The following is a 20,414-nucleotide window of genomic DNA, read 5'->3' as shown; positions in this document are numbered from 1 at the left end:
TCTCTGTTGGTAGTGCTGTCACAATTGTTCACCAGTTGGGATATTCAAAGGTTTGTTCCCGCTGGGTCCCTCGTTGTCTAACCGAACACCATAAAGAGCAAAGGAGAACCATCTGTGCGGAATTGCTTGCTCGTCATGTGGCTGAGGGTGACAATTTCTTGTCAAAGATTGTTACAGGCGATGAAACATGGGTTCATCACTTCGAACCTGAAACAAAACGGCAATCAATGGAGTGCCGCCACACCCACTCCCCTACCAAGAAAAAGTTTAAAGCCATACCCTCAGCCGGTAAAGTCACGGTTACAGTCTTCTGGGACGCTGAAGGGGTTATTCTGTTCGATGTCCTTCCCCATGGTCAAACGATCAACTCTGAAGTGTATTGTGCTACTCTTCAGAAATTGAAGAAACGACTTCAGCGTGTTCGTAGGCACAAAAATCAGAACGAACTTCTCCTTCTTCATGACAACGCAAGACCTCACACAAGTCTTCGCACCCGAGAGGAGCTCACAAAACTTCAGTGGACTGTTCTTCCTCATGCACCCTACAGCCCCGATCTCGCACCGTCGGATTTCCATATCTTTGGCCCAATGAAGGACGCAATCCGTGGGAGGCACTACGCGGATGATGAAGAAGTTATTGATGCAGTACGACGTTGGCTCCGACATCGACCAGTGGAATGGTACCGTGCAGGCATACAGGCCCTCATTTCAAGGTGGCGTAAGGCCGTAGCATTGAATGGAGATTACGTTGAAAAATAGTGTTGTGTAGCTAAAAGATTGGGGAATAACCTGGTGTATTTCAATGCTGAATAAAACAACCCCTGTTTCAGAAAAAAAATGTGTTGCATTACTTATTGAACTGCCCTCGTATTATGCTCCACGAACCACTGCAGCACGATTCTGGCTTCGAGACATGGACAGTTATACTGCTGAAGGACGACATCGACGTCAAATGGCTCTGAGCACTATGGGACTCAACTGCTGTGGTCATCAGTCCCCTAGAACTTAGAACTACTTAAACCTAACTAACCTAAGGACATCACACACAGCCATGCCCGAGGCAGGATTCGAACCAGCGACCGTAGCAGTCGCACGGTTCCGGACTGCGCGCCTAGAACCGCGAGACCACCGCCATCGACGTCAGCGGAGACATCTACATCTACATAGATGCTCCGGAAGCCAACATACGGTGCGGTGAACCACAGCTAGTCATCTCCTTTCCTGTTCTGCTCGCAAACAGAGAGAGGGAAAAACGACCGTCTGTATGCCTACATACGAGCCCTAATTTCTCATATCTTATCTTCGTGGTGTGTGTTGGCGACAGCTTCAAATGCCGCTTCCCTAAATTTCCTCAGTAACTTCGCCTTCCCTCCAGGGATTCCCACTTGAGTTCCTGAAGCATCTCCACAACACTTACGTCTTGTTCGAACCTATCAGTAATAGATCTAGCAGCCAACCACTGAATTGCTTCGATGTCTTCCTTCAATCCGACCTGGTACGGATCCCAAACACTCGAGTAGTACTCAAGAGTAGGTCGCACCAGTGCCCTATATGCGATCTCATTTACAGGTTACCACTCTTTCCTAACATTCTCTCAGTAAAGTGAAATCGGCCATTATCCTTTCCTACCACAGTTCTGACACGCTCGTTCCACCTCATATCGCTTTCCAACGTTACGCCCAGATATTTAAACGACGTGACTGCGTCATACTGTATCCGAACATTACATGTTTGATATTCCTACTCACCCGCATTAACTTACATTGTTCCATATTTAGGATCAGCTGCCATTCATCACACCAACTGGAAATTTTTTCTAAGTCGTCTTGTATCTTCCTACACTCACACAACTTCGATACCTTACCATACACCACGGCATCATCAGCAAACAATCACAGGTTGCTGCCCACCATCAAATCATTTATCTGTACAGAGAACACCAGAGGTCGTGTCACACTTCCCTGCGGTACTCCAGACGATACCCTCGTCTCTGATGAACAATCGCCGTTGAGGACCACATTCTGGGTTCTATACTTTAAGAAGTCTTCGAGCCACTCACATGTCTGTGAACTTCAAATGGTTCAAATGGCTCTGAGCACTATGGGACTTTAGCATCTGAGGTCATCAGTCCCCTAGACTTAGAACTACTTAAACCTAACCAACCTAATGACATCACACACAATCATGCCCGAGGCAGGATTCGAACCTGCGACCGTAGCAGCAGCGCGGTTCCGGACTGAAGATCCTAGAACCGCTCGGCCACAGCGGCCGGCATCTGTAAACTTATTCCATATACTCGTTCCTTCGTCAAGAGCCCGCAAAGGGGCAACGTGTCAAATGATTTCCGGAAATCTACAAATACGCAATGTGCCTGTTGCCCTTCGTTCTGAGGATATCATGTGAGAAAAGGGGAATCTGAGTTTCTCACGAGTGATGTTTTCTAAAACTGTCCCGATTTGTGGTCATAAGCTTCTCAGTCTCAAGAAAATTAATTTTTTTCGAACTGAGAATATGTTTAAGGATTCTGCAGCAAACAGAAGTTAGGGGGTATTGGTCTGTAATTATGCGGGTCCGTTCTTTTACCTTTCTTATATACTGGAGACATCTGTCCAGTCACTTCAGGCTTGTGAGCTGGGCGAGAGATTCACGATAAATGTAAGCTAAGTAAGGGCCCAATGCTGTAGAGTACTGTATAAAAAACAGAACTGGGGCTCAATCCAGACCTGGTGATTTATTTACTTTCTAATCTTTCAGTTGTTAGCCGGCCGCTGGTGGCCGAGCGGTTCTGGCGCTACAGTCTGGAACCGCGCGACCGCTACGGTCGCAGGTTCGAATCCTGCCTCGGGCATGGATGTGTGTGTTGTCCTTAGGTTAGTTAGGTTTAAGTAGTTCTAAGTTCTAGGGGACTTATGACCTCAGCAGTTGAGTCCCATAGTGCTCAGAGCCATTTGAACCATTTTTCAGTTGTTTCTCGACGCCAGGGTTGTTTATTACTATATCGTCGATACGGGAGTCTGTCCGATGGTCAAATTACGATATGCTTGTACGATTCTCCTGTGTGAACGGTTTCTTGAACTTGACAATCAAAACTTTGGCTTTCGTTCTAATGTCTTCAACTGACACAGCTGACTGGTCAACAAGGGACTGAACGGCAGCCTCAGAGCCGCTTAGCGATTTTACGTAAGACCAGAATTTCCACGGTTCTCTGCAGATCTTTTGCTAAGCTGCGTCGGTGGTAGTTGTTGTATGCTTCACGTATACATCTTTTCACAGACGCCCGAATCTACTAACCTTCGTTTGTCGTCATTTGTGAGTTTCCTTTTGAACCGATAATGCAACAGCCTCTGCTTCCTCAGCATTCTCCAGATTTCGTTATTAAACCATGGTGTCTCTTTTCCATCCTTTATCCACTTACTAGGCACATAATTCTCCAGACCACGATTTACAATCTGCTTAAACCTTGCCCATAATTCCTCTACCTGCATCTTATTGCGACTAAATGATGCCAAATCGCTGTCTAAGTGAGATAGTACTAACTGCGTATGTGCTCTTTCTAGCAGAAACTCACTCGTAGCCTTCTTGACCGGTTTATTGACTATCATAATCATAGTTGCTATAATGACATCATCATCGCTGATCACCGTCTCTAGAATGCCATTTTCCATATGGTCTGGCCTATTTGTAGCTACAAGGTCTAAGATACTTCCATTGTGTGTGGGCTGCTGAGGTAGCGGGTCAGGCTGCTTCTCAGAAAACGTGTTCAGAAGTATTTCGCATGACTGTATTTCTGTGCTCCCCGCAGTTAATCCATACACATCCCAGTCTATACTCGGATGGTTGCAGTCACCACCAAATAGTATTGCACGACCTGGTATTTTCACGCTATTGAACCTAGACCGTCTGTGAATGACCCTAGAAATGTCACAGTAGAATAGGGTGGCCAGTAAAAACATGCAACAACTTGCCTGTTTTCACCTACACTTGTTATACGCGACCAGACAACTTCACTGTCGCACTCAACGTCGACCTCACTAGAGACAATATTTTGTCAACTGCAATGTGCACTCCCCCCCCCCCTCCCCTCCCTATGGTCTCTAATCTGTGTTTGTGATATACTTTCCACTTTCCACGACTCAGAGCTTTCCACTTCGGCTTTCAGCCAGCACTCGGTCCCAGGACTAATTGGACTGCGAGGGCTTTCCTGGAGGGCAGTAAATTCGGGAACCTTATTACGAATACTTCGACAGCTTACTGATAAAATTATGAGAGTCCAAGTGTCTTTATTCTGTACGCTATTTGGCTTCTCTTGAGAGAGAGCACCTCAATCTACTGCCTAGCCTAAAAAAAAACCATTTGCACTCCACAAGTACTCGGCTTCGTTTGTGTAGTGCACCCGTGACCTACGAATCCCCACACGATAACGCTGGTCTAGAAATCTGTAGCCAAGACCGTCACAGAGTCGAAGACGTCTTTGGTTGAGACCCTCCACTGGGCTCCAAACCAAAGGACTCCGATCAACTCTGGGAGCAATGCTGAAAATTGCGAGCTCTGCCTGTACCCTGCTCGCGAGACCAGTAGTCTTAGCCACCTCCTCCAGCCGCCTGTACGAACTGAGGATCGCATCAGAACCCATGCGACAGGCGTCGTTGGTGTCGGCATGAGCCACAACTTGCACACGATTGTACCCTACGCACTTAATAGCCTTAGGAAGGCCATCTCCACATCTCGGACGAGGGCCCCCCCCCCCCCCCCCCCGGCAGACATACCGAGACATTGAGCATGAAGGGATGCAGTGGTACGCAGCTGACATGTTCTCTTGGATTACTACCACAGGTCCTTTGCAAGCACAGGAGAACGTCCCCCGTAGCATAACACTGCTCCGACAAGCCAGCGCCCGTGGTGCGCTGCACTTTTCGAGCAGCTGTTCGTCTGAATGAAGGCATTTGTGGATATGACCACAGACCTGGTGCAGTAAAAACGTGATTCGTCCGACGAGCCGACACGTTTACAGTGATATACGGTCCAATCTCGATGATCCCGAGCCCAGTATAATACACTCCTGGATATTGAAATAAGAACACCGTGAATTCATTGTCCCAGGAAGGGGAAACTTTATTGACACATTCCTGGGGTCAGATACATCACATGATCACACTGACAGAACCACAGGTACATAGACACAGGCAACAGAGCTTGAACAATGTCGGCACTAGTACAGTGTATATCCACCTTTCGCAGCAATGCAGGCTGCTATTCTCCCATGGAGACGATCGTAGAGATGCTGGATGTAGTCCTGTGGAACGGCTTGCCATGCCATTTCCACCTGGCGCCTCAGTTGGACCAGCGTTCGTGCTGGACGTGCAGACCGCGTGAGACGACGCTTCATCCAGTCCCAAACATGCTCAATGGGGGACAGATCCGGAGATCTTGCTGGCCAGGGTAGTTGACTTACACCTTCTAGAGCACGTTGGGTGGCACGGGATACATGCGGACGTGCATTGTCCTGTTGGAACAGCAAGTTCCCTTGCCGGTCTAGGAATGGTAGAACGATGGGTTCGATGACGGTTTGGATGTACCGTGCACTATTCAGTGTCCCCTCGACGATCACCAGTGGTGTACGGCCAGTGTAGGAGATCGCTCCCCACACCATGATGCCGGGTGTTGGCCCTGTGTGCCTCGGTAGTATACAGTCCTGATTGTGGCGCTCACCTGCACGGCGCCAAACACGCATACGACCATCATTGGCACCAAGGCAGAAGCGACTCTCATCGCTGAAGACGACACGTCTCCATTCGTCCCTCCATTCACGCCTGTCGCGACACCACTGGAGGCGGGCTGCACGATGTTGGGGCGTGAGCGGAAGACGGCCTAACGGTGTGCGGGACCGTAGCCCAGCTTCATGGAGACGGTTGCGAATGGTCCTCGCCGATACCCCAGGAGCAACAGTGTCCCTAATTTGCTGGGAAGTGGCGGTGCGGTCCCCTACGGCACTGCGTAGGATCCTACGGTCTTGGCGTGCATCCGTGCGTCGCTGCGGTCCGATCCCAGGTCGACGGGCACGTGCACCTTCCGCCGACCACTGGCGACAACATCGATGTGCTGTGGAGACCTCACGCCCCACGTGTTGAGCAATTCGGCGGTACGTCCACCCGGCCTCCCGCATGCCCACTATACGCCCTCGCTCAAAGTCCGTCAACTGCACATACGGTTCACGTCCACGCTGTCGCGGCATGCTACCAGTGTTAAAGACTGCGATGGAGCTCCGTATGCCACGGCAAACTGGCTGACACTGACGGCGGCGGTGCACAAATGCTGCGCAGCTAGCGCCATTCGACGGCCAACACCGCGGGTCCTGGTGTGTCCGCTGTGCCGTGCGTGTGATCATTGCTTGTACAGCCCTCTCGCAGTGTCCGGAACAAGAATGGTGGGTCTGACACACCGGTGTCAATGTGTTCTTTTTTCCATTTCCAGGAGTGTAGAAACCGACGATGTCGCTGACCAGCATGGCTTCTGCTACGGAGCCCCTCTCTCCACAGTTGCTCACGAAAGCAGCACGTGAACATTCGACCAGCTTCACCGTTCTCGAGGTAATCGTTCACAAGCTCTACAAAATTATAATCTTCCCTTTGGCAAAGGCGCTTATCTCGGTGGATTTCTCCACATACAGCGCATATTTTCGCTACGGCAATCAACTATTCTTCTCTGCTAGGCTTATGTACTTTTCTTATTGCGTCACGATCACTCAACGCCACGTGGAGGTATCCTGTCTTGCAGTGGGCAGTGATCAAAATGTTTTGGCTGATCAGGGTATGTGACCCATTAGTTTGTAGTTCGCCATTCACAATCTCTGTCAGTCCAGTGAATTATAGTCAGACAGCGTTATCCACATTCTTAGTGGCAACTGCGGTAGGGAGTGCATGCACTCCTAACTTTGTCAACTACACCGCAGAATTTTTCGTATAGCTTCTAATTAGAGTTGTTTGCGTTTGCTCATCGAATTTCAGTTTTGTCTTTTTCGCCAATAACTCTGTGTAGTCATACTGGATACCTTTAATTTAATTAGAAATCACTATAAACCATTACAAATTAATTTATGTAGGAGGTATTTACGGTGCCTAAGTATCTATTGCATTATGTCCACTTCAGGCTCACCACTAGAGCCAAAATATTGATTAGTAGTCAGATTTCCATAGAGCATAGTTACATAGTGTTGTAGCTAAAGGGTGGTTTTGTCACGTTGGGTATTACGTGACAAACGGAAGTAAATGGTGTGCCACATTACCAAAACCTCCACGCACTACGGACGTTTTGTGTCGGTCTCTGTCGGCTATAATCTTTTTAAACCGTTACGCTAAGGAAAGATCCACTGGCGGTAATTCGTTGCAGACGTGCTGTAGAGTCCACGTTGATATACCAACAAGTCCGCTAACTTCATTTATGGTGCGGCTATGGAGACGTCCAAAAACGATTGCTGTTTCCTGTCATTACGTCACGTGACCACGTCAACCTATCTTACGCAGCTTATTGCATACAACCACTTGGCAGAAACTCACAGTGTAGCTGCTGTGACTCGTGGCAGCGGTAAGAGGCGGGGGTGACCACCCGGTAGCAGTTCTGCACCTCCTGTACAGAGCGCTCGACAACGAGCCGAGCTGCGTGGTCTTCACACGCCGTGACTAGTGTTAAGTCTGGTCACATTAAATCAGATTTAAAGCCACTTACTTTGATCCCCTTTGAAGTTATTCAACGACAAATATTCCCAATAATTTACCAGCGACAGTAAAAAGTTTACTGATAAAACACAGAGTAAGAGGAAAGTAAAGTATTTATTGATGATCAACTCCAGAGACAAATTTGTTAGCAGAACCGACTAATGTGTATATGTGTTGATAATATTGAATACCGTGTGTATTAAGTAAAATCTAACCCCTGCAAATCTTCAGTGCAGTAATGTGATTAATGTAAACAAGTGTTGTAAACTGATTTTCTCTTGATTGATGCGTGGCCACTATATCTTGAGAATTTCTGGCCTCAGTGTATTGCAGATTTACATGTTTTGTGATATTTTTGTTATGCCTGTCAAATGAAGATCTGTTTAAGATGTTTTGTTCCATATCCACTAGGACCATCTGATTTGGGGTATGTGGAAGGGAATACAGTTTTTTTTACTTTTTATTTCTTTATCTACTTTTTGTAAATACATGTTGCATAATGTTGTAGTACAATACGTTCTAAATCCTTGAGGATCTTTTGACTTTGTCTCCATGAAACAAAGTGTTTCTAATCTAATACAATCTGTCTATAAAGGGCAATCTAAAAGTTTCTGTTCGAAGATGTTACAGTTCAAGGGTGTGATGCCAATCAGGCAAAATCGCCTTGAGGAATGAGGCAGTCGTCTCACCGACGCACTACGCTGAACCGGCCGCGGTGGCCGAGCGTTTCTAGGCGCTTCAGTCCGGAACGGCGCGGCTGCTACGGTCGCAGGTTGGAATCCTGCCTCGGGCATGGATGTGTGTGATGTCCTTAGGTTAGTTAGGTTTAAGTAGTCCTAAGTTCTAGGGGACTGATGACCGCAGATGTTAAGTCCGATAACTCTCAAAGCCATTTGAACCATTTTTGAACCACGCTGAAGGAACCCGTTAGGTAAAACAACGTGACCTAGTGCTTGGACAAGTGCTAACTGCTTACTGCACATTCTCGTCCGACAGCGTTCGTCGACTCTTCTTGGCTTTTTTGAAGCGACCTAAGGTGTGGCTATCGCATGGGGAGAGATCGAGGACCATAGAGCGGGTGCTGGAGCGTCTCCCATCTGAGCTGGAGTGAATGCAACGTTGCCAACGGCCTTGTCGCAGTGGTAACACCGGTTCCCGTCAGATCACAGAAGTTAAGCGCTGTCGGGCTGGGCTAACACTTGGATGGGTGACCATTCTGTCTGCCGAGCGCTGTTGGCAAGCGGGGTGCACTCAGCCCTTGTGAGGCAAACAGAGGAGCTACTCGATCGAGAAGTAGCGGCTCCGGTCTCGGGAGAGCGGTGTGCTGACTACATGCCTCTCCAGATCCGCATCAAGTGACGCCTATGGCCTGAGGATGTCACGGCGACCGGTCAGTGCCGTTGGGCCTTAATGGCCAGTTCGGGAGGACGAACTGCTACGTTACGACGTTAGCGATATGGGAACGTGCGTTATCATCAAGCAGCGACACTACTTTTCCACGAGAGGCGCGCAGCCCCCACACAAGTTTTTCATTCTCCGATGGATGACTACCAGTGTTTGTCCTTCTCCAGCCACGGAAAGAGAAACAACGCGTTGGTCCTGTTTGGACGCATTATTTTGGTAATACCGTCACCATAGTTCAGCTTTCCGCATTCACCTCATGCAGGTGGGAAAGCCGCGAATGCCACAGTAACCGCTTGACTACATGTCGCATACACGAGGCGGCAGCAGTGTCAAACGTACACTTTTTGGTCGCCCCTTATAACTCAGAGCATCAGATGCCGCATGTATCTAGAGTCACTGAGAGTGAAAGGGGATACAAAGAAGTAATTATACGTCATTTTAGAATTGGCGCCGTTGTACGACTGTCAAAGAGACGCTAGAAATTGTTACAATCACGGAATTGTGCAAAGCAGCAGATATAATCTTGGGAATCTTCAGGATGGCAACATTTCTACATCTACATCTACATCAACATGGATGCCCCAAAAATCACACTTATGTGTCTGGCAGAGGTTTCGTCGAAACACCTTTAAAATAATTCTCTGTCAATCCAATCGCCCGCATCTCGTGGTCGTGCGGTAGCGTTCTCGCTTCCCACGCCCGGGTTCCCGGGTTCGATTCCCGGCGGGGTCAGGGATTTTCTCTGCCTCGTGATGGCTGGGTGTTGTGTGATGTCCTTAGGTTAGTTAGGTTTAAGTAGTTCTAAGTTCTAGGGGACTGATGACCATAGATGTTAAGTCCCATAGTGCTCAGAGCCATTTGAACCAATCAATCCAATCTCTTACAGAGCGCGAAAAAAACGAACACCTATATCTTTCCGTGCGAGCTCTGATTTCCCTTATTTTATTAAAATGGCCGTTTCTCCCTATGTAGGTCGGCGTCAACAAAGTATTTCCGCATTCGGTGGAGAAAGTCGGTGATTGAACTTTCGTGAGAAGATTCCGCCGTAACAAAAAGCGCCATTGTTTTCATTATGTCTGAGCCGTGGTAAAAAAATTTGCTGTTTTGAAGAGCGCGTCGCAGCGCGTAGTGTGAGGCAGCCGCCCTCCGTTTCTGGCGGTGGCGCCGCTGTGGCAATCGCAGCTTTGGTGTCTCCCTCTGGTGGGAAAGCGGAAAGGTCGCCTGCTCACGTGCATTTGAGGGGCGCTATGAGCTCTGTAGAGAAGAGTGGGGTCAGTCGAGGCGAGTCTAGTCAGTTGGTCAGCCGGCTCAGTGTGGGGCAGTCAGTGTCTGTCTGGCTGCCGGCTGTCGTTTGGATCAAACTTTAAGCCAAAAAGGGAGAGTCTTGCCACTCCGCCAGTAACAGAACTCAGCTAGTGGTCGCCCGGCCGGGGCTGAGTTCCTGTATCTGAGTCTGCGCGTTAGACCGCCAGTCTGCTCGAGTTGCTCGGGCAACGGTCATTGGCTGTTGGATCGGTCGGTTGGTTAGTAGCGCACTGGGACACGAGATGACTGGTCCGCCTTGAGCGTCGGCGCATGTGAGGTCCCCACGTGAGTCCAGTGGGCAGCGCCGTATAGAAAGGGGTAGTGACTTCGCGGTTCACAAGAGAGCAACAGGAACGGAACCACGACATCGGTCTGGCCGGGGCGAAATGCGACACCGTGCGACGGGAGATCGGCGCGCCTTCGTGCGTCCGTTGAAGCGGCTGGCAGCGGACGGTTCGGGAGAGCGTTGGGGTTTTGGGGGGGCGGGGGTGGGTGGTGGTGCGCCAGGTCTTCGCCAGAAATCGTAGTATTAGAAGTTAGGTGACTGGAGATATGTTGTTTCATTTACTTGTTAAATTCTACTTGTTTTTTGGTGAGGTCACCAGCCGCTTTGTTTTGGGGCTGTCCCACCATTCGTCTCCGTTTGCCCACCCGCGCGAAGGTGGTTATTGTGAATTGGGTGCTCCGTTTTTCCCTTGTGGAATTGGGGAGGTTTAAAGTAATCTGCGGTTCGGGTTGTTTAGTAACCCCCCCCCCCCGCCCCCCCCTGTCAATCTGCCATACGTTAATAGCTGCCTCTGTCATGTTTGTCGGATTCGGTGGTAACGAATTTATAGAATTAGGCTAAGGGCCGGATTCCTGAAATGTGACCTTGCCTATCATCTTGCGAGGCGGTGTGTGTGTAATGTAGAGCATGTTGTACACTTTATGTAAGTCTGAATGTCATGGGTTTCATTTAAATAGTCATTTTTATAAAGTTGCCACCCTTCCACCGCAAAAACACTTTTAAAAACAAATTGCACTTTTGGTGGAAAATAAGTTCTTAGTGTATTTGTACCATTTCCATCCGTCTTACGGGGTGCATAGTTAATGTGTTTGTGTGAGTTGTTAAAAAAAAATTTAATTTAAAGTAATCTGGTGTGTTGCAGATTTGCACCAGAGTAGTTTTTCAGAGGTCGTTGTGAGTGGTCGTGACTACAGCCGTGTTGAAAGGGGGCGGAAGCTTCTCAGCCCGAAGGCTCCTACTGTAAAAAAAAAAAAAAAAAAAAAAAAAAAAATATTCTGCTTCTGAATAATTGTAACTTGATATTTCGAGGGTGCTTTTCTGATTATAAATTTTAAATATGTTTTTGAAAAGGCTTTTATGAATAAAATTTCCATTGGTTGAAATTAACTTTTTTTTCCATCAGTTACTCCTTGGCAGCTACTTCCACCCTCACATAGTGTGTTAATGTTCTTGATGAATCGCTAGTAGATAAAGTAAATTCTTTAAGAAAAGAATTTGAAAGTAAATTTTCACGGTTCAGTGTCCACCCCAAATCCTGTACTATATCCGTGACACTCTCTCCCCTATTTGACCGTAATAACTTTTTTAAATCGTTTCGCAGTTGCTTTTAATCTTCTGATGACTTTATTAGAAGCTAAACGACTACATCATCTGCAAACAACTTAAGACGGCTGCTCAGACTGTCTCCTAAATCGTTTATATAGATAAGAAAGAGGAGAGGGTCTGTAACACTACCTTGGGGAACGCCAGAAATTACTTATGTTTTACTCGATGACATTTCGTCAATTACTACGAACTGCGACCTCTCTGACAGGAAATTACGAATCCAGTGCACAACTGGGAAATTTTGTTGCGAAGGTCGAAGGCGTAACGCAGCCGTACCGGAGGTGGTAGGCGAAGCGGCTACCTGCATCGTCAGAGTGGGTGGAAGCCGACAGGAAGCGACGTGACGCGACCGGCCGTGTTGCTGGTGCGCCGGCGTCACTTCCGGCGCCGGTTTTAGCCGGCGAGCCCCGCAGGAGCACGGCGGCGCGGCGGCGTCGCCTGTCGAAGCGTGTGTCGTCGTCGCGGCGTCAGTCGTCGCGGGAGGAGGCGGCGCCGCTGACGGACGGGCGCAGACGGAGGCGGCGCCGGGGCGGCGCGGCACGCTGCCTACCTCACCTACCTGCCGCAAGGCGCGCTGCGGTGCGCCACCGCTGCGAATAGCGGCCGGCCCGTCTGGGCCGATGACAGGCGCTTCCCGCCCCACAGACACTGGGTCACTGGGTCCCCCCCAACCGACAGAACTCCCACTCGAGATCCTAGCAGCCTCCTCATTTGCCGAGCCGACTTTCTACTCAGACATCTACGTCTCTACTCTGCTAAGCCATCTTACATCTACCTCTCCTGTTCCATTCACTATCGGCGGGCAAGAAAATTGCTACGACTAATGCTCCGCATGGCACAATTATCCGGTCGTGATATCTTTGCGAGACGTACCAGTATGTAGGAGGAAGTAATATGTTGACCTGCTGTTCGTGGAATGTACGCTCTTCGAAATTCAACAGTGAAACTCTCTACGATGCACAACACCTCTCCTGTATCGTCTACCACTGGAGATTGTTGGGCTCCTCTGTTATTCTCTCGCGCTGAGTAAACGTACCATGATCTAACGCGCCTCTTCTCCTTGGACCTTCTCAATCTCCTCTACTAATCCGACATTACAAATGCCGCAGACTGATGAACAATATTCAAGTACCTGTTGAACCTTAATTTCGTAAGCCACTTATTTTGTAGTTGAATTGCATTTCCTTAACTTTCTTCCCATCACACTCCGGCTGCCACCTGCTTTTTCTACAATTTGTTTTGTGTGGTCATTTCGCCTCAGGTCGCTCTTGATGGTGACTCCTAGCTATTTTACCGTGCTTACTGTTTCCAGTTATCTGTCGCCAATAATATAATCGAACAACGCCGGCCACGTGGCCGAGTGGTTCTAGGCGCTACAGTCTGGAACCGCGCGACCGCTACGGTCGCAGGTTCGAATCCTGCCTCGGGCATGGATGTGTGTGATGTCCTTATGTTAGTTAGGTTTAAGTAGTTCTAAGTTCTAGGGGACTAATGACCTTAGAAGTTAAGTCCCATAGTGCTCAGAGCCATTTTTTTTAATGCAACAACAATGGATCTCTTCGGTTATTTAAGTCCAACGCTCTGCATTTACTTACGTTTGGGGTTGACAGCAGATCATCTGCGCGTCTTCCTGCTTTTCGCTACTGTGTTCTGCTGTTTCAAGAGTCCCATAGAGACAACAGTACCCTTCGCTACTTGCCCCACTTTATCCACGAGACCATTAGGGGCCATATAAGATATCATTGGGATATTTCCCGAAATTACCTTCAAGTCTGTCAATCTCGTTTCTTTAAGATCAATGTATTCGGTTCAGATGCAAGTCGACTGGTAAGTTTAGTGTTCTTACATTTACTAGAGTATTAAATAAGAACACAACTAAGGTTTTTTCTAGTCTGGTTGTCGACAAAAGAAGACAATTACGATTTTATGCGTACCGTTGACACTAAGTCTTGCCCAGAGAATCTCGCATGCAGTTTCAGTTTCTATTTCGATGGATTTGAGTTTTCTGTCTGTAACCCGCCTACCTCTTCGGCTGATTAGGCTTTTCTATATGACTGAGTACCTAAAGTCCCTAATCTGTGGGGAAAAGGCATCTACTCCAAAGAATAATGGAAAACCGAGAGAAGTAGATGAAGTTGTAACCGAATGGCCACTGTTTAGTACTTTAGCAACGACGGTAAGAAACAAAGTTCGGTTAACTTTATGCATTTTTATTACATAAACTAGTTTTTAATTAACAGTAGTTAGTGTAAAATTTGGAAAAAAGGTTTTGAAAGTGTGCCATTAATGAAAATAAACAACGGTCGCCAGTTCCTCACCGAAACAAGAATAATTAAACTGGAACTGAGCTTTACACTCGTAAGCAGTCCTACGTAAGAATGGTTATTGGCGTCATGACGTAGGAACAGTACCTAACGCACACTCTCAAGTACTTGACACCACACATGTTAAAGTAGTCAGATAATAATCAAATAGCAAACACATACGACACTTTATAATAATTTTCAAAAATCAATTATAGTAAGAATGTTTACTGGCTGTGGATATAAACTTTTTGTTACGTTACTCACCGTAATACTAACTGTTGTAATTGTAGCAAGCAGAAATATTGTTCGAATTTACTCATTGGTAAGGACTGTCATTTACCTAGCAGTTATCTGATATTTCTTTGTAATAAAAGTTATAAATTACGCCACAAGCTATAAATGGAAACTGTGCGTTGACAATGAAATTCAGAGTTAAGTGTTACTACCAATTTTTCAATATGAAAGTTACTCTATTTTTAATAAATGAATTAATACTGGCTTTAGCATCATTCTATTTCTGACATTATTCATATTACAGCCAAAGATTTCATTATTACGTAATTGTCCAAAAGTTGTAAGAATTATGTTTTGATGATATAATAAATTAAGTTCATTTTCTGATCATCTAAGTTCGTACAAAGGGATATGATGGGTAATACTCGGATGATGACTTAGAAAAATTATTTACGTGACAATATGCTCGAAAACAATGTTAGTTAAACAATAAAATCCCAACTACGCTTGTCAGCCTATTATACTTCTACTTATAAACAGTCTAAATCTTACTTCACTTCATGATGCCGTTTGTTTGTCGAGCGGGTTTATTTAGCGGTAAAATAGTGCACAGGTTGATCTTGCCATACCATAGCCATTAACAAGGGTCCATAGTACTCTAATGTTATGTGAATTACTCTTGTTGCATTTGTACTGTGTCCAATAAATGCCATAGCTTGCCCATATTAAACATCTGCCAAACCAACCATTTCAGTTTTCACTGCTCCGCACTTCGGAAACAGGCTTTTGATCTCCACACTTTTGCATAGCCACTCCGGCGAATACACACAACCAGCGACACCAATCGTCTCCTCACGACTCCGAACTGCTACTTTTTTGGCGCGCTCGCACGCCCAGCGATAATGTATTTACAATTTACTACACTCTTTGAAAATATCTTTTTCCTGACTAGGCCGGCGTGTCTACTTACAAAATGTTAACATTCCATGCGTATTCTCTTTCTTAAATAACAAAAAGCATATATGACTTGACAACATATTTAAAAGTATAATATTCAGCACAACTAATAAAACAAACTTCGCAAAACACGTAGGGAATGTATGATCATCCACAGAGTCTGTGGTGTTATAGGTCTACTGTGACAAACTACATTTCCTGTTAGCCCGGCTTTCAAAGTATGTACACTTAAATTTCCTCAAAAATCTCACTTTTGTCAACTTAGCTTTCCTCACTAGAATGCTCACTGCTTTTCAGGAGCGCTACAAATTCTGGAACTTTTTTAATAATCTCGCCTGGGGAAGGGGGGGGGGCTATCCGTTAGGATCTTACACTAATACGACCGGGTCTCTTACAGCTGTCATTATCTGGATTGGACGGAGAGTCGTCACCTAATCTAAAAAGCTCTTGTGCGCACCCCACACACAGTGAGCTACCTGAGTAGCAGCCTCTGATGTGCAGTGCACACCTGACCCATTCGGGGGTGGGGGAACCTACAGTTCTCAACCCTCAGGATGTCGCAGTCACCTTGTCACAAAACCTTCGAAGTCTGGGGCTCAGTCCTTGCACTTGACTCAGAACCATGGGGCCACGGTCAGTTGTGGGGACAATGCTGCAACTTGTGAGCTTTGTTGAAACACCGTGTGCAAGTTGGTCTCCTCTACACTCACTGCCAGTCGCTGAAATCATCCAAGTATGACCTTGAAGTCCAAATGAGTTCTTCCCTGTGATGTGCTGTCATTTCCTTTGTCGTCGTAAGTTTGAACTGCCGACGTTTAATAGACACCTACCATTTTGCATTTGTCTGATCCTGGCATTCGCACGTTCCTTACCACCACGCAGTACGTAAAAACTGTGGCCAATTAAGGCCTCGGCATGTCCAACCATCCATACAGCTCATTTCACACCGACTCTCAGAACTCTCAGGGTTTTTCGTAGAGTCACATGGCGCGGGGAAATGTGTCACCCCGCTCCCCAGGTTTCGTGAGAGGCAGGTTAAGTGATGCACAACATTTCTTCCTCTCGCTTTCCTTTCTTTTCATAATCACGTGTAACAATCCTACCTCACAGGAGTGCTCTTCACACGATACGGAAAAGCACTTTGATACTCTAAAGATAAGGAGAGACATTACCTCAGTATTTCAGTACGCCTCACGAACACTCATCAAAATGTATCCCAACGCTAGGGTACATACGCACAATTTAACTTTTAGTTTCAGTATAGAAAAGAGTGTACTGCTCAAAGACACTGAGCTAGAAGTGTGGTAAGTTGACTGGCCTCAGATGAGCACAGGCATTGTGCCCACCGCCTCTGGAGCTATCCTAGATGCAGAGCCGTCACGAACGCCCTATGGTGCTTCCTGCTGCCGCCGGTAAATATAGTCGAGGGATCTCGGGAGCGGCAACAGGAAGCCGCTGCAACCACCACATCGTACGTTTCTGTCAGCCGCACACTTCTCCGGCAGCGGCTTCACCGGATCCCTAGCCCCCCCCCCCCCCACCCCCCCTACCCCCAATCACGAGTTCCGTGCCACACAAGGACTTCTAACGAACTGCTGCGTGCCAGCCGTTTCCCCTCCATTTTTAAAACAATATTCGCGATTTCTTTCAAGTACTTTTTTACAGAACATGTGATGTCCAGCAATAACGGGCACACTACGACTCAACTGAATAGCGCACTGGAGTACGAACGACATAGCACATGATTAAATGCCTCTACCTCTCATTTATGTTAAGTAGTTTTCTGTCCAAACTGCAGTCTATCACAGCAAGTTTCATTCTTTCCTCCGATCTGCCATTCTTCTCATTTCATTTCAAACCGTGATAACTTCACTGTACCATCCAGTAATTAGCATATTTCTTTGTTCCTTTCAGTGTTCGTGTCCGTTATGTATTTGTTACTCATTTTTTGCCCCTAAATATTTATTTTCCTACGCTTAATTCTTCGTACTATTTGATCTTCCTTATTTACCATTGTCAGTATGAACATATTTCGAATTTTGTCGGGAGGACGACGGTTCAATCCCGTCTCCGGCCATCCCGATTTAGGTTTTCCGTGATTTCCCTAAATCTCTTCAGGCAAATGCCGGGATGGTTCCTTTGAAAGGGCACGGCCGATTTCCTTCCCCATCCTTCCCTCACACGAGCTTGCGCGCTCCGTCTCTAATGACCTCGTTGTCGACGGGACGTTAAACACTAATCTCCTCCTCCTCCTCCTCGAATTTTGTCTTTGCAACTCACATTTTCTATTTCCTCCGCACCAACATTTCGAAATCTTTACGTCTGTTTAGTGCGACATTGTAACGCCAAATAAAGCCTCACTTCTTAGTAAAACGAAACATACTATTAATATTTCGTCAAACTGTTTATCGAAAGTGTAACACAGACATTAGGTTTTTTTTCCTTTAAAGAACTTCCCAGACTTAAATTTGTGCATTTTGCAGGGAATTCATTGAGAATTGAGACAGTACCACGAAATTTATAAAATAAAATTCTGTCAGCTTGTCTAACACTCAATTCACATGAATCAACAATTAACAATCGATGATAAAGCAAAACTTAGATACCTGTTGGTGACAGAATTCAGTTGAAACGTGTAGTTCCACGCGGGATTAGCCGAGCGGTCTAAGGCGCTGCAGTCATGGACTGTGTGGCTGATCCTGGCGGAGGTTCGAGTCCTCCCTCGGGCATGGGTGTGTGTGTTTGTCCTTAGGATAATTTAGGTTAAGTAGTGTGTAAGCTTAGGGACTGATGACCTTAGCAGTTAAGTCCCATAAGATTTCACACACATTTGAACATTTTTTTTTGAAACGTGTCGTGCCAATAAATATCGAAAATTAAAGTCGACTGAAGCCAAGCAAGTCTCATTTCATAAACTATACTGGAGCTGTTATTCTATCTGTATACTTTACCTATCTTGGTTAGATTTGTGTGGATCGGAAAGAAAGTAGGAAAACACTCACCGCGACATTATTACAGTTTATGCAGAGACCGTTACTTCTAAGTGTCCTGGGAAAGTGGCTCCTCCTAGGGGGACGACGGTACAACAGGTACTGTTTAATATCAGGCAAGGAGTGGACGAACGCCTGAGACCATGTACGAATTTCTGAAAAAAAGTGGACGAAACAGTTTAAGAAGAGGGCATATCACGATTATGGAAATGTAGCGACGTTTCACTGCTGTTTCAAGAACACATACTTTACAACGTGATAGGTGACAATGTAGAGGAACGCAGGGTTTGGGCTTGTAAGGTGTAAAAATTTCCTTCTGGTGATCGCAACGCCCACAGAATCAGTTTCAATCTCATCTTACTGCTGCCTGTGAGGCAAATTATGATCATTTTATTCCAAGTGACGGGCAGAGTCCCGCATAGGTAAATGTCGAGTTTAAATACTAGTGAATGTAACGTCGTCATATTACTTCATCAGCTGTTTTTCGTTTTCTTCAAAGAAGGTTTATATTCCACTCTTAGAACTTAGTGGTCTTATACGTACCTAATTTACGTTTACGGTACTAAATCTTTATGGCCTTTGGTAGTATCAGTCGACGCGTGCCCAATATGTTAGACAACTTACTCACAGCCAGTTACAACTGTAAGTAGGCTGTTTATGTTTCCTTATTGGCAACGTTACGTAGCGCTCTGTATGAAAAATCACTGGCTGTGCTGTGTGCAGTCTGTGGCTAGTTTGCATTGTTGCCTGTCATTGTAGTGTTGGGCTGCGGCAGCTGGATGTCAACAGCGCGTAGCGTTGCGCAGTTGGAGGTGAGCCGCCAGCAGTGGTGGATGTGGGGAGAGAGATGGCGGAGTTCTGAAATTTGTAAGACTGGATGTTATGAACTACTATATATATGATGACTTTTGATGACTATTAAGGTAAATACATTGTTTGTTCTCTACTAAAATCTTTCATTTCCTAACTATGCCTATCCGTAGTTAGTGCCTTCCGTAGTTTGAATCTTTTATTTAGCTGGCAGTAGTGGCGCTCGCTGTATTGCAGTAGTTGGAGTAACGAAGATTTTTGGTGAGGTAAGTGATTTGTGAAAGGTATAGGTTAATGGTAGTCAGGGCCATTCTTTTGTAGGGGTTTTTGAAAGTCAGATTGCGTTGCGCTAAAAATATTGTGTGTCAGTTTAAGCACAGTCATGTAAAATTTTTCCAAGGGGACGTTTCACAACCACCAGAGGGATGGTGGATAACGCGTTGCCATATATGGTTAATATGTGTTAAAAGGTGGTACAGGGTAGGCGACGCTGCACACTGTTCTGGATATTCCACTACTTATTCTCTCTAGGTGTTGAAATTTTCACAAACTTTAGTGTACTACCACCACTATTACTATTAACTGTACAACTAAAAAAAAATAGTAGCAGTCTCTATCATTACGAGTGTTACGAACACAGGGCAAAAAATTGCTGGTCTGCAGGAAACACCGTGACACCGCCTGTGCCGTCGACAATGGTATCAAGTTCCTCCAGGAAGACCGTGTCCAGCTGAAGGCAGTCGTTGATGATTAGATGCATTCCTTAAAGAATCTAAATCCGATGCATAGAAACACCTTCAAACGCCTGATTACTTTGCGAACGAGTTGATGTCTTAAATATATGACGTTAAGCATGTAAGCGAGTAAAAGTTTGGATTGGTTGGTTGGTTGATTTGAGGGAGGGGACCAAACAGCGAGGTCATCGGTCCCATCGGGTTAGGGAAGGGCGGGGAAGGAAGTCGGCCGTGCCCTTTTGAAGGATCCACCCCGGCATTTGCCGGTGTGGTTTACGGAAATCGCGGAAAACCTAAATCAGGATGACCTCTCTAATGCGAGTCCAGTGTAGACCACTGCGCTACCTCGCT

This window comes from Schistocerca nitens, chromosome 5 (assembly GCF_023898315.1).
Source record: "Schistocerca nitens isolate TAMUIC-IGC-003100 chromosome 5, iqSchNite1.1, whole genome shotgun sequence".
NCBI lineage: Eukaryota > Metazoa > Arthropoda > Insecta > Orthoptera > Acrididae > Schistocerca > Schistocerca nitens.
This window is presented reverse-complemented; position numbering follows the sequence as displayed.